Source organism: Myotis daubentonii, chromosome 3 (genome assembly GCF_963259705.1).
Source record: "Myotis daubentonii chromosome 3, mMyoDau2.1, whole genome shotgun sequence".
In the NCBI taxonomy this organism is placed as follows: Eukaryota; Metazoa; Chordata; class Mammalia; order Chiroptera; family Vespertilionidae; genus Myotis; species Myotis daubentonii.
The window spans coordinates 108,790,154-108,802,949 of record NC_081842.1 but is presented as its reverse complement, the minus strand read 5'-3'; positions in this window follow the sequence as shown (position 1 = coordinate 108,802,949).

Below are 12,796 nucleotides of genomic sequence, written 5' to 3'. Positions count from 1 at the left end.
CCAGGTTCGATTCCAATCAAGGGCATGTACCTCAGTTGCTGGCTTGATCCCCAGTCCCTATCAAAGCATGTGCAGGAGGCAACCAATCAATGTGTCTCTCCCTTTCCCTTCACCCTTTCTAAAATTTAATGGAAAAATATCCTTGGGTGAAGATTAACAAAAACAAAGTAAATGGATTAAGTAACATTAAAGAGATTATAAGAAAAATATATTCTAAATTTTGTTAGTTGTATAATGGTTATGTTTAAATTATTGACACCTAAGAAATTGGGTAAAGGGTACATATAATATGCTGTAATATTTTATAGTTTATTTTTACATGTATGAGTTTTTTCAAATTAAAATATTAAACAATTAAAAATTAATAAAATATTAATTGAAATGTATCTGCATTACATGAAAAATCTCCTAATTGCCTCTAGCATAATTTCTTAAATTGTGCTAAAATTTACAAGGGTTCAATTAAAAAAATCTTAATTCTAAATGATATAATAGAAAGTATATAATAGTGCAATTATAAGCACTTATTTAAAAATAAAAATTTAAAGAAGTGAATTTAAAGAAGGGATTAGCCAAAGAAAATATATGCACAACCCATGGACACAGACAACAGTATGGTAATGGCCAGAGAGAAGTCGAGGCAAGAGCTGGGTAGAGGAGGCAAAAGGGGTGAAATAGGGACATCCTATATAATAATAATAAAAGGCTAATATGCACATTGACTGAACAGCAGAATGACCGGTTGCTATGATGCTCACTGGCCTCCAGGGGGCAGATGCTCAATGCAGGAGCTGCCCCCTGGTGGTCAGTGTACTTCCATATGGGGAGTGCCACTCAGCCAGAAGCTGGCTCATGGCTGGCCAGTGTAGTGGTGGTGGCAGGAGCCTCTCTCACCTCCGTGGCAGCACTAAGAATGTCCAACTAATGGTTTAGACCTGATCCCTTGGGGGCCTAAGCCTTTAGTCGGACATCCCCCGAGGGCTCCCTGGCTGCCAGAAGGATGTCTGACTGCACGCTTAGGCCTGATCCCCCATGGAGTGGGCTTAAGTTGACAAGTGGACATCCCCCAAGGGGTCCTGGACTGTGAATGGGCACAGGCCTGGCTGAGGGACCCCCGCCGCGAGTGCACAAATTTTTGTGCACCGGGCCTCTATTCTATATATATAAAAGTCTAATATGCAAATAGACTGAATAGCAGAACAACTGAACTACCGAACAACCGAACAACTGAACAATTGGTTGCTATGACATGCGCTGACCACCTGGGGGCGCGCGTGGAACATGGTGGGTGTCAGCCGTGGTGGAATAGTGGAAGAGATGAGTGGAGGTGCCAGACCAAGTTGAGGCACTGGTCGCTGTCATCGGGGTGAGCCTCTGGTGGTTACTGAAAATTCCTTGCTCCTATGCGACACAGTCCCACCTGGTGCTCACACCTGCTGCTGGCACCATCCCCACTTGAACCTGCTGTCAGTGCTGGAGCTGCTGCTTGCACTTGCTGCCAGCGCTCAACGCCAGCCCCGATCACTCAGTGGTGTCAGTGGGTACGAGCGTGGCTGCTGGCCCTGATCACCCCTCAGGGCTTCTCCATCTCCCCCTGCTCCTGAGGGGTGATCAGGGTCAGCAGCCGCCGCTCGCACCCGCTGGTGGAGATGGCCCCGCTGCTGGTGTTGAAGCTGCCCCTCACACCCACTGCTGGCGCCGGCCTGCTTGCACCCAGAGCTGGTGCTGGAGCCATCGCTCGCACCTACTGCTAGTGCCTGGCGCCAGTGCCTATCACTTGGTGCCATCAGTGGGTACAAACAGTGGCTTCCAGCCCCAATCACCCCTGAGGGCTTCTCCACCTCCCCCTGCTCCTGAGGGGCAATTGGGGCAGCAACCACTGCTTGCACCTGCTGACAGTGCAGGCCCCTGCTTGCACCTGTTGCTGGTGCTGGCCCCAATCACTCCACATAGTCAGTGGGTGTGAGCAGGGCCAGTGTCATCAGCATATGGGAGTGGTGGCAGCAGGAGCGGGGCTGCTGGCAAACAGGGGACCAGGAGCCACAGAGGAGGTGCCGGGCAGGGGCACAGAGAATGGGCCCAGACCTGTCCCTGTGCCCACCGCATCCTCGTGGCCCACAGTTCCTTTCAAGGTGCAGGAATTCATCTACTGGGCCCCTAGTCTTTTAATAATATATTTGTGGTAGAATGTCAATTTCCATAATATTTTCTTTAAAAATATGGCCAGGAACAAAATGTTTTCTTAAATTTAAAGTAATTGTTAAAGGTTAACCATTCAGTGGAACAAAAAAGAATCAAGTTCATTATGTCTCTAGTTTTTATTACTTCACCCTCTCTCTCTCATCTTATATTGAGTTAGTTATCAAAGAGAGAATATCAAATGTTACCAAGTAGAACATGGCATGTCAAACTCAAGAAGAGAATTAGCAAATTTTCAAATTTATGTACTCATAATAAGCATTTTAAGGGTTCACAATGCAGTCAATTAACTGAAAAATAAATACAAGAGACCTAGACCACTTACAAGGTACAGTTAGATGGCATTATTAAGAAGAGTGGATATGGGCCTCTCACTAGGAGAGGCAAGAGAAAATATAAAAGTGCACAAGAACACTCTCTGGAAAGCTCTCCCATATTTGTACATGCTGTCTGGTTAGAGTAGGCAAAAACTTGATACTTTTATTTCCAACCTTTGACCCGGGACATCTGGAAACAAAAATTGAGTAAAAAAAAAAAAAAGGAAGTTTTCTATTTCAGAAATGTTTGCGTGTGTGTGTGGGGGGGTGGAATTTAAGCATCTATCATCCATTCTGCTAGCAAAAGTGACTAATATTTATGCATTTGTAAGGAAGTTTGAAACATGGAACATTTGGTTAGAAAATAGACCTCCAGAATCTTGGCAATATCAACACATTGTTATTTCTAATGATGGACTTAGGCATGTCTCAGCACTTTGATGTCCTAATTTAATAGACGCTTTTCAATTCTGGAATTTGAAATATGGTGAAGAATTCTATATCAACATACATGAACAACACATCTACATTTGGTGTTGTGTGCATTTTAAAGTAGTTTTTATTTGTAATAATTTTTTAATTTTTGTGTTATATTTTAAAATATAACAGCAATAATTTGATTTATTGTAGTGGCTTTAATTTATTTGGATAATATTACAATTCAAGTTATGTCACAAAATATATAAGAAACCTTATTTTTTCTTTTTACATAAAATTATTTGTTGTGGCATATTAAATGTTTGTTTGAGCACTTCTAATATAGAGGCTCTTAATTCTTGATGGCAAGACAAGCATTTATCCACATAAAGATAGATAGCATGGTAAGTGCAAAAATTCATAAACTATAGGGTCATAGATACTTGGGCTTAGTCATTTAGACATTTCTTACTGTTCAATCTTGGAGGGTTATTTAGCTTTTCTAAGCCTAGTTTTCTCATCTATGATAGACATTTTTTTGGGAGTGTTTTGCAGGATTATCGTGAAAAAGAACAGTGATTATGCAGAACACAGGACAGACTCTATAAATGCCATTATAATAGCTACCCTTATCAACTTTGCTATTAAAATGTTGCAAAATTCATCCAGTATGATGAGATAAATTCCAGAATTATTCATTGCCCAGACAAATCTAATCTATGGCTGTGATCTTAATAAGTCTTACAGCTCCAGGGGTCATGGCGACAAAGTGAAAGAGAAACGCTCTTCCCTTTGCACACAGCAGCCACACACAGGGATAATTAGATGTTGGTCAGTTAAGTAAATAAATAAATAATTCTTGTGGCATCTGATTAAATTATACTGCAGTAACCATATCTATTCTATTATGATTATAAACTGTCATATGGTAAATGTTATTCATTAGTAATGGAGTCTACTCATTACACACTGAAAAATATTCTTTTAGTATCATATAAAAGACATTATATTACCATGTGGTTTGCCAAAACAAATTAACTTGAAAATAAAAGCAATTTCTATTTGCAGTTTATTTATTGCCTTTTATGAGGCTGACTCGGTATTTTCTGCTTTGTTTTGTTTTTAATTGTCTTGCCAGGATTGATTTCTTTGCAACATTTTGACCCATGCTAGAAATTTATACTTAGCTATGAGGCAAGAATTCAAAATATTTATGCATTCCCAAAAATGTATGTACATCTAAGAAGCACCATTCTTGAGTTTTTGATGTTATCTGTCTTAACAGGAATTAATTTATATTCTTATCAACTAATGCCTAAAATTATAATATTGAATATACTCTGATGCTATCTAATAATATTGTTTTTATTTAAAAAATAGTTTAACATATAAACACTATCGTTTGTATTTTTCAGTCTCTACGCAGAAAAAACAGTTTATATGTATACAATTATATTAATTCCAGAATTATAATATTTTTAAATCATTGAAAAAAATTACTGAAAAATAAAAATAAAGGCAACACCCCCATACCTGTTTTGTGGAAGCAAATGAATAGCTAAAGTACAAGTTTCCAAATGTTCTCTTGAATCTGAGTTTGCTCATAGATAGGAGGGCATATAACCACATTTAGTTTCTTTAAAAAGTGCATGCTTTTATTTCCAGCATCTACAGACTTTATTATCACCATAGGAGTACAAAAGCAAAATGTTTTTGGTTTCTTTCTTGATTTTTGTCTTTCTTTTAAAATCTCATGCCTGTTTTCTTTTCCTTTGCAGTTCACACAGCATAGTGCTTTCTGAAAAACACATGCAGTTTCCATTATCTATGGAGCCTGCATGAATCAAGGAGAGAACAGACCCTAGTACATAGTATCTTTCTTGTGTGGCATTGAGCACCTGGTCTTCCTAATGGAAGCCCTTTGACCAGTTATTTGGGCACTTTGTTTATAGTTAGGGAAAACCATTTTATCTATGACACACAGAAGTGGACCCCTTCTAGATGGCCACCTGTCTTCCCACATGGCCAAAACATAGGACTTTCATCCCCCACGTAGATAAGTATTTTTACGGGCATTCCTGGTTGTGCTTTGGTGGGAGAATTCAAACATGGATAAAAAAGAATTGCTATACTTATGAATGTAAAAGAAAATGTAGTGTGTGGATAGTTTATGGCTTTTCTAGTCTAGCTCATCATTGATTGGGAACAAGAAACAACCATTCTGTCAAATTTGGAACCCAATTAGATTTTATACTGAAAATTTATAGTGAGCTTCTAGCTACTGGGTTCCATTTCCTGTATTCAATATCTGATTCTCTGCATTTATCACAGAAGTAACCAAGCAATAGGAATGATTGTATTCTATAATGTGTATGCTACTTACCACATCTGTGTGAATTTATAGTTATTTTTGATAATGAGGAAGATAATGCACACTGTTTTAGAACAACTTAAACAAATACCAAGAGCCACACAAGTCAAGGGCATAGCCCAGTGATGGTGAACCTTTTGAGCTCGGCGTGTCAGCATTTTGAAAAACCCTAACTTAACTCTGGTGCTGTGTCACATATAGAAATTTTTTGATATTTGCAACCATAGTAAAACAAAGATTTATATTTTTGATATGTATTTTATATATTTAAATGCCATTTAACAAAGAAATATCAACCAAAAAAATGAGTTCGTATGTCACCTCTGACATGCGTGTCATAGGCTCGCTATCACTCGCATAGCCTATTCTAAATTTAATGGGAAAAGCAATTGATCTGATTTACTTCTGATCCTGTCTACTATAGATTCCTAAATATTCTTTGTTCTGGTGGAAGAAATTCCAACCAGGATTGGCATAACAGTTTTGCCTTCTAAACTGTTTATGTCTGGTAGGTATGGGGAAAGAGAAGACATTTTTTATATGGGCTGTGATGGTTAATTTTAGGTGTCAGCTTGGCTAGGCCACACATAGTACCCAGATTTATTCAAACATTATTCTAGATGTTTCTCTGAAGTTATTGTTTTAGATGAATGTAACATCTAACTCAGTAGACTTTGAGTAAAATAAATTACTCTCCATAATGTGAGTGGGGCTCATGATCAGTTGAAGGTCTAAATAGAAAAGGACTGACTGCCCTCAATGAAGAGGCAATTCTGCCAGCAGATGGCCTTCAGACTTGAACTGTAGCATCAGCTCTTCACTGGGTCTCCAGCCTGCCAGCCTACCTTGCAGATCAGGTATTTGCCAGCCTTCACAAGGACAAGCCCCAATTCCTCAAAACCTTTCCCTTTAAATCTATATTATCTATCTGGTTATCATCTATCTATCTATTAAAACTATCATCTATATCATCTATCTATCTATTATCTATCTATCTATCTATCTATCTATCTATCTATCTATCTATCTTCCCATCATCTATCTATCTACTATCTATCCATACTATTGGTTCTGTTTCTTGAGAACCCTGACTAACCCCTAGACTATCCAGTCTTTTCCACTTTTCATTTTAGTTTACACCATTTTAAAATCCCTATAGATTCATCACCTACATTATAAGATTGTAAATTCTACTCAAAGAGAAATATCCAAGATGCTGAAAGGTGCACCTAAAAAAGTGGGGGGGAATTACAATTGTATTTCATAACCACAGCCACCCGGCATAGGTCTATTTAAAGTTAATAATAAGGACATCGACCAATAGAATCCAAACTCAACAAGGCTGCCCAGAATTCAACTGTCTGATAGTCGAAATTATTTCCTAAATAAGAACTCAAAAAAAGGAGAAAGAAAGAAAGAAAGAAAGAAAGAAAGAAAGAAAGGAAGGAAGGAAGGAAGGAAGGAAGGAAGGAAGGAAGGAAGGAAGGAAGGAAGGAAGGAAGAAAGAAAGAAAGAAAGAAAGAAAGAAAGAAAGAAAGAAAGAAAGAAAGAAAGAAAGAAAGAAAGAAAGAAAGAAAGAAAGAAAGAAAGAAAGAAAGAAAGAAAGAAAGAAAGAAAGAAAGAAAGAAAGAAAGAAAGAAAGAAAGAAAGAAAAGAGGAGAAAAGAAAAGAAACATAATGGAAGGAAAGAAGAAAGAAAAGGGAAGGAAACACTGAAGTACATGTATAGCCAGAATCTGACTGAGCTTACATAATTCAATCCTCATTTTAGGAAAACTGACTCTTGAAATTTTTAGCCAATCTAATATTTTAAAGGATAAAGCCAATATATAAAGACATGAGAAGATTATTGACATTGTGTTCTTCAATACCACAAACACCAAAATTATAATAACACTAGAGGCCTGGTGCATGAAAATTCATGCACTGGAGGGGAGGGTCCCTCAGCCCGGTCTGCCCCCTCTCACAGTCCAGGAGCCCTCAGGGGCAGGAGGCGACCGGGCGATCAGGGGAAGGTGATGCCCCCATCACACATCTGCTGCTGCCACTGCTGGCAGCGCAAGCCTCGGCCAGCCCTGGTTACCTGTGCCTCAGGCCGGCCCTGGGCAGCTGGGCAGCTGCCATCTGAGGCTTGCCTTCACCTAAGTCAGTGGGGGGTGCAGGAGAACCCGAGGCCCCCAGCAGGGCTGAAGGGACTCTGATGGCAGGCATGTACAGTGGCCGGCCCCAGCTGAGGAATGGAGGACACTCTCAATGACATGAGTTATAACTTCCAATTTGTTGGACACCACAGTCAGGCTTCGGCTTCAGGGGAAGGAGAAAGATAGGGATGGGGAGCTCGTTGGAGGAGCCTGGGTGAGCTGTCAGTCAGTGGGGGGTGCAGGAGGACCCGAGGCCCCTGGCAGGGCTGAGGGGACTCCAGCGGTAGGCGTGCAGAGCAGCCAGCCCCACCCCCACTGTGGGCACCGCCATCTTGTGATGGTGTGATGGCCAATTTGCATATTACCTCTTTATTATATAGGATGAGACATGATGTCCTTGTAATTGTTAATTCTTGGTCTGTATCCCTCTTGACACACACACACACACACACACACACACACACACACACACACACGTAAGGGAAAGATAATACTTATTAATTTGACAAATACTTATTGAGCACATGTTATCTACCAGATACTATTCTCAGTCCCAGCAATACAACAGTGAACCAGAGAAATAATTTCTGTCCATAGAGATTTTACAATCCAGTAGGAAATACACAAAAATAAAGAGAAAAATCACACTACAATTGAAGAAAGTGGTGTGATTGGAAACTTAGAGTATATGAGGGAGCACGATGGAGACACAGTTAATCTGGTCTTTGATATCAAGAAAGAAAGTCGAAAAAAGATGGAAGCAAACATTAGGGTGGTAGAGAGGAAGGTAAGTGTATTGAGGCATATGTCATTGATAAAGATGAGTTCAGTGATCCAAATCCAAGTTTCCCCATTTCTGTATAGAGGATCAGCATTATCAAAAAACTGTTTCTATTCACTTTGCATGTAGGAATCCAGTCTTTGTATTTGTGTGCCTAACTTTGATACATTAAAAAAATACAACTTAGTGTATAAATGCTTAGAATTTGGCAAGATGCTTCATTCTGTCATTTGTAAATCTGTCCACAGAAAACTATTAATGCTATATAAACCAGTGGAAAGGAATGAAGGACATGATTATGCAGACATTATTAATGTTTCATTTTGGAGTGCAGCCAGAGAGATAAATACAGCCACATACAAACTCTACAGTTACAAAACCCCCATGTCAGTGCCCTGACTAGAAACAGCAAAGAGCTGGAAGTGAGACCAGCTTTTCCCAAACTGTGCTTTTTGTGGTGTTCTGGAAAAACAAACAAAAATACCCCACAAAACAATATTACTGATGCTAGTAATATTGTTTTTTTTAAAAAGTATCATGCAAGTTGGCTCAAATATTACATCGATTTAGATAGCTATATTTAGGCAAAAGTTGCCTGAGGTAGGTGTGTCACCTCAGAGAAGGCTAGGAAATTGATGTGCAATAAATGAAGGCATGGCATTCAAACTGCCCACCTACACTCAGGCAAACCTTTCCAATAACCACCTCATCATATGTCATCTTGTAAATTACTGGTGATTCAAATTGTGTGTTTGGTATATATCTGGTGCTTTTTGTATATTAAGCATATAAAATCAATCTAATGCAGCCCATGAAGCCATTAGTTTTACTGTGAGGCAATCTTTTGTTTGTTCTTTATGCAAGCAGGTATTCAAGTTCATGAGTGTTTGATACTTGGGAAATACATGATATTTTAAAACTTTTATAGCCATACTAGAGGCACTGGAGGGGCTAGTTCCCCTCAGCCTGGCCTGTGCTCTCTCACAGTCTGGGAGTCCTCCGGGGATGTCCTACTGATGGCTTAGGCCCATTCCCCGGGGAGCGGGCCTAAACCAGTCTGGCCTCCCTCTGCGGGAGGGGACCGGATGGGCGATCAGGAGACAATGCCACCCCTATCACCCAACTGTTAAGATGCTGCCGCCAGGCCAATCAGGGAACAGTGCTGTCCCCCCATTCACCTCTCCACTGCCTCTAATCACTGCCCCCACCCCCCACCATTGCAGTTCCCTCCTACTTTCTGCTGACCCTGCCCCTGACAACTGGTTGTTCCACCATTTGTTTGATTTGCATATTATGCTTTTATTATATAGGATAAGTTTAGGAGATGCCTTTCTGAATAATTTTAATGAGAAAAATTCAGTGGTATATAATTTCAGTGAATCAATCTTAGAATAGGGATCAGGAGCCTGGTCATCAAAGAAGTAAGCTAATTAAAGAAGTGAACCATTTTTATTAGGAGTGAGATACTTTTTTTTCTCTTACACTGTGAAACTTAAGTAAAAGTCATGTGATAAAGTGAAAGAGCTAATGGACTTGTGTACATAGGCAGTAGAAAAGTTTCTACTCCTTTTTTCATGTTTAAAGTGGACACATTTCTGAAAATAGAGTTCCCATTTGAAACCTCACAAAATGCTGGCCTTTTCCTGTTATAATGAGTGAAGAGGAAAATACAATATTCCATATAGTATTTCTATTGCTATATATTAATAGATTATCAGTCCATATTACATGTTAAAATCAATACATAGTACGCTATTGCAGGCAGTGGTAGCACAGTGCTTAGTATATTATACTAGAGGTATTCCATAGCTATTTGATGAATGGATGAATGTATAAGTAAAGAAATATAATGGAATGGATATAAAACTTTGAGGCTAGAAGTCTTTTTTGGATTCAGCTTCTAGCTCTACTTGCCAAAGTAACTCAAAGACAATTCTCATTTCTGGACTCCAGGATATTTTTGTAAGAATAAAAAGAGATTGTATCTAACTTTATAAAGGTCATTTACTTCTGTTATTGCCATTATTGACATACATAGTCACAATACTAGTATCCCAAGTTGCTTTATTGAAGAAAAGTCTGAATTTAGTATCCCAATGAAAAGAAAGGTATTTTTAGGAGGTAGTAATTTGGGAGGAATTCTAATTAGGAGGAACTCCAGTTGAATTAAGAGCAATTTATGTCAAAGGAACAGCAGCCTCCTGATCACCATACCCTCTGTCTGAGGAACACCAGTTCTGTGTGAAGCCTCACCCCACCAGCCAGAGGAGCCACCACAACTGTGAAGAGCACCCACCAGAGGAGCTGCTACCAACAGAGGAGAAGCTGCTACCACAACTGCCTGAGGAGCCACTGCCACCCAAGGAGCAGCCACTGAACGACTCAACATCTAGATATGGCGGTATGATCAAACATGGGTAGACAAAGAAACCCCCAAAGGAAAGAAAAGGAGGACTCGCCAGAAAAGCAGCTAAGTGATACAGAGGCATGCGACATGACAAAAAAAGAATTCAGATTAAGGATCCTAGAGTGTATAAACCAGATGGAGGAAAAAATCAAGAACTTATGCAAGAAGCAAGAAGAAACAGATGTAAAAATCAATAAATTATGTAAGAACCAAGAAGAAATGAAGAGTGATATAGCTGCAATAAAAAACACCATTGAAAGTATCAAGAGTAGACTAGGAGAAGCAGAGGACCAAATTAGCAGATTAGGAGACAGGGAAACAAAACACACCCAAATTGAACAGCAATTGGAGAAAAAAAATAAAAGACAGGAGGAGAGCCTAAGGGAGCTTTGGGACAACATGAAACGAAACAACATACGAATAATAGGGGTGCCAGAACAACAGAAAGAGGAACGAGGGTTAGAAAACCTAACTGAAGAAATAATATCAGAAAACTTCCTAGAGGTGGGGAAGAAAAAAATCACACAAGCCCAGAGAGTCCCAAACAAGGTGAACCCCAAAAGACCCACACCAAGACACATCATAATTACCATGGCAAATGTTCAGGACAAAGAGAGAATCTTACAGGCTGCAAGAGAGAGACAGAAAGTTACATTCAAGGGATCTCCCATTAGATTATCAAATGATTTCTCAACAGAAACACATCAGGCCAGAAAAGAATTGACAGAAATTTACAAAGTGATGCAAAGCAAAGGACTGAACCCAAGAATACTCTATCCAGCAAGGCTATCATTCAAACTTGAAGGGGAAATAAGAAGCTTCACAGACAAAAAAAGGCTAAGGGAGTTTATCACCACCAAGCCAGCAATGCAAGAAATGCTAAAGGGACTGGAGTAAAAAGAAGAAATAAAAAGCTCAGAAAGAAAACAGCCACAGAAATAAAGAAATGGCTATAAACAAGTGCCTTTCAATAATAACTTTAAATGTAAATGGACTAAATGCTCCAACCAAAAGACATTGAGTGGCTGAATGGATAAAAAAACATGACCCATACATTTGCTGTCTACAATAGACCCACCTCAGAAGAAGGGACTCACACAGACTGAAAGTGAAGGGATGGAAAAATATCTTTCAGGCAAATGGAAATGAAAAAAAAGCTGGGGTAGCAATACTTATATCGGACAAAATAGACCTCAAAGTGAAGGTCATAACAAGAGATAAGGAAGGCCACTTCATAATACTAAAGAGATCAATACAACAAGAAGATATAACCCTGAGAAACATATATACACCCAATGCAGGAGCACCCAAATACATAAAAAACTCCTGGAAGATATCAAAGGAGAGATCGACAACAATACAATCATAGTAGGGGACTTTAATACACCACTGACATCACTAGATAAATCCTCTCTAGACAAACAATCAGCAAAGAAACAGCAATCCTAAATGACTCACTAGATCAGATGAATTTAATTGAGGGAAAAAAAGAGCAATTTATGTCCCTCCAATATAGGATCCAGTTCAGGATTAGATGATCATTTTAGTTGTCATGCTTAAGACATGTGATGCTTCAAGATGTGACAACTAAATGGCCACCAAATCCCTCAGTTTGCAACTGTGAACACTTGGTGGCTACTGCCTCTGGAGAATAACTGCCTCTCCTTTCTACCTTCCAAGTCTTACCAGAGTTCTGTCAATTGGCTGACTATACTAGTAAATAGGCATCATAGGCATTCTGGGAAATAAAACTGTTGGCCTGAATGCTCTTCTCCAAGCTATTTGAATGCTCCATTCCCTCATACTATTTGGGGTACTGACCAGTTATCCTCTCACTCTACCTCTAAACCAGATTTCTCAATTTTTGCACACTTTGGGTCAAATAATTATTTGTTAAGAGGGTAAGGCTTCCTGTGCATTGCAGGATATTTGGCAACATCCTTGGAACTCTACCCACTAGGTATAAGTAGCACCTTCCCAATTGTGACAATGAAAGAATATCTACAGACGTTAAATAGCACTCAAGGGACAAAATTGCCTCCAGTTGAGAATCACTGTCATAACCCTAAAGTTACTTCATGATTCAATTTCTTAACCTCATATTTTGTATTATGGACTGAATGTTCGTGTCCCCACCCAAATTCATATGTTTAAATCTTTTAA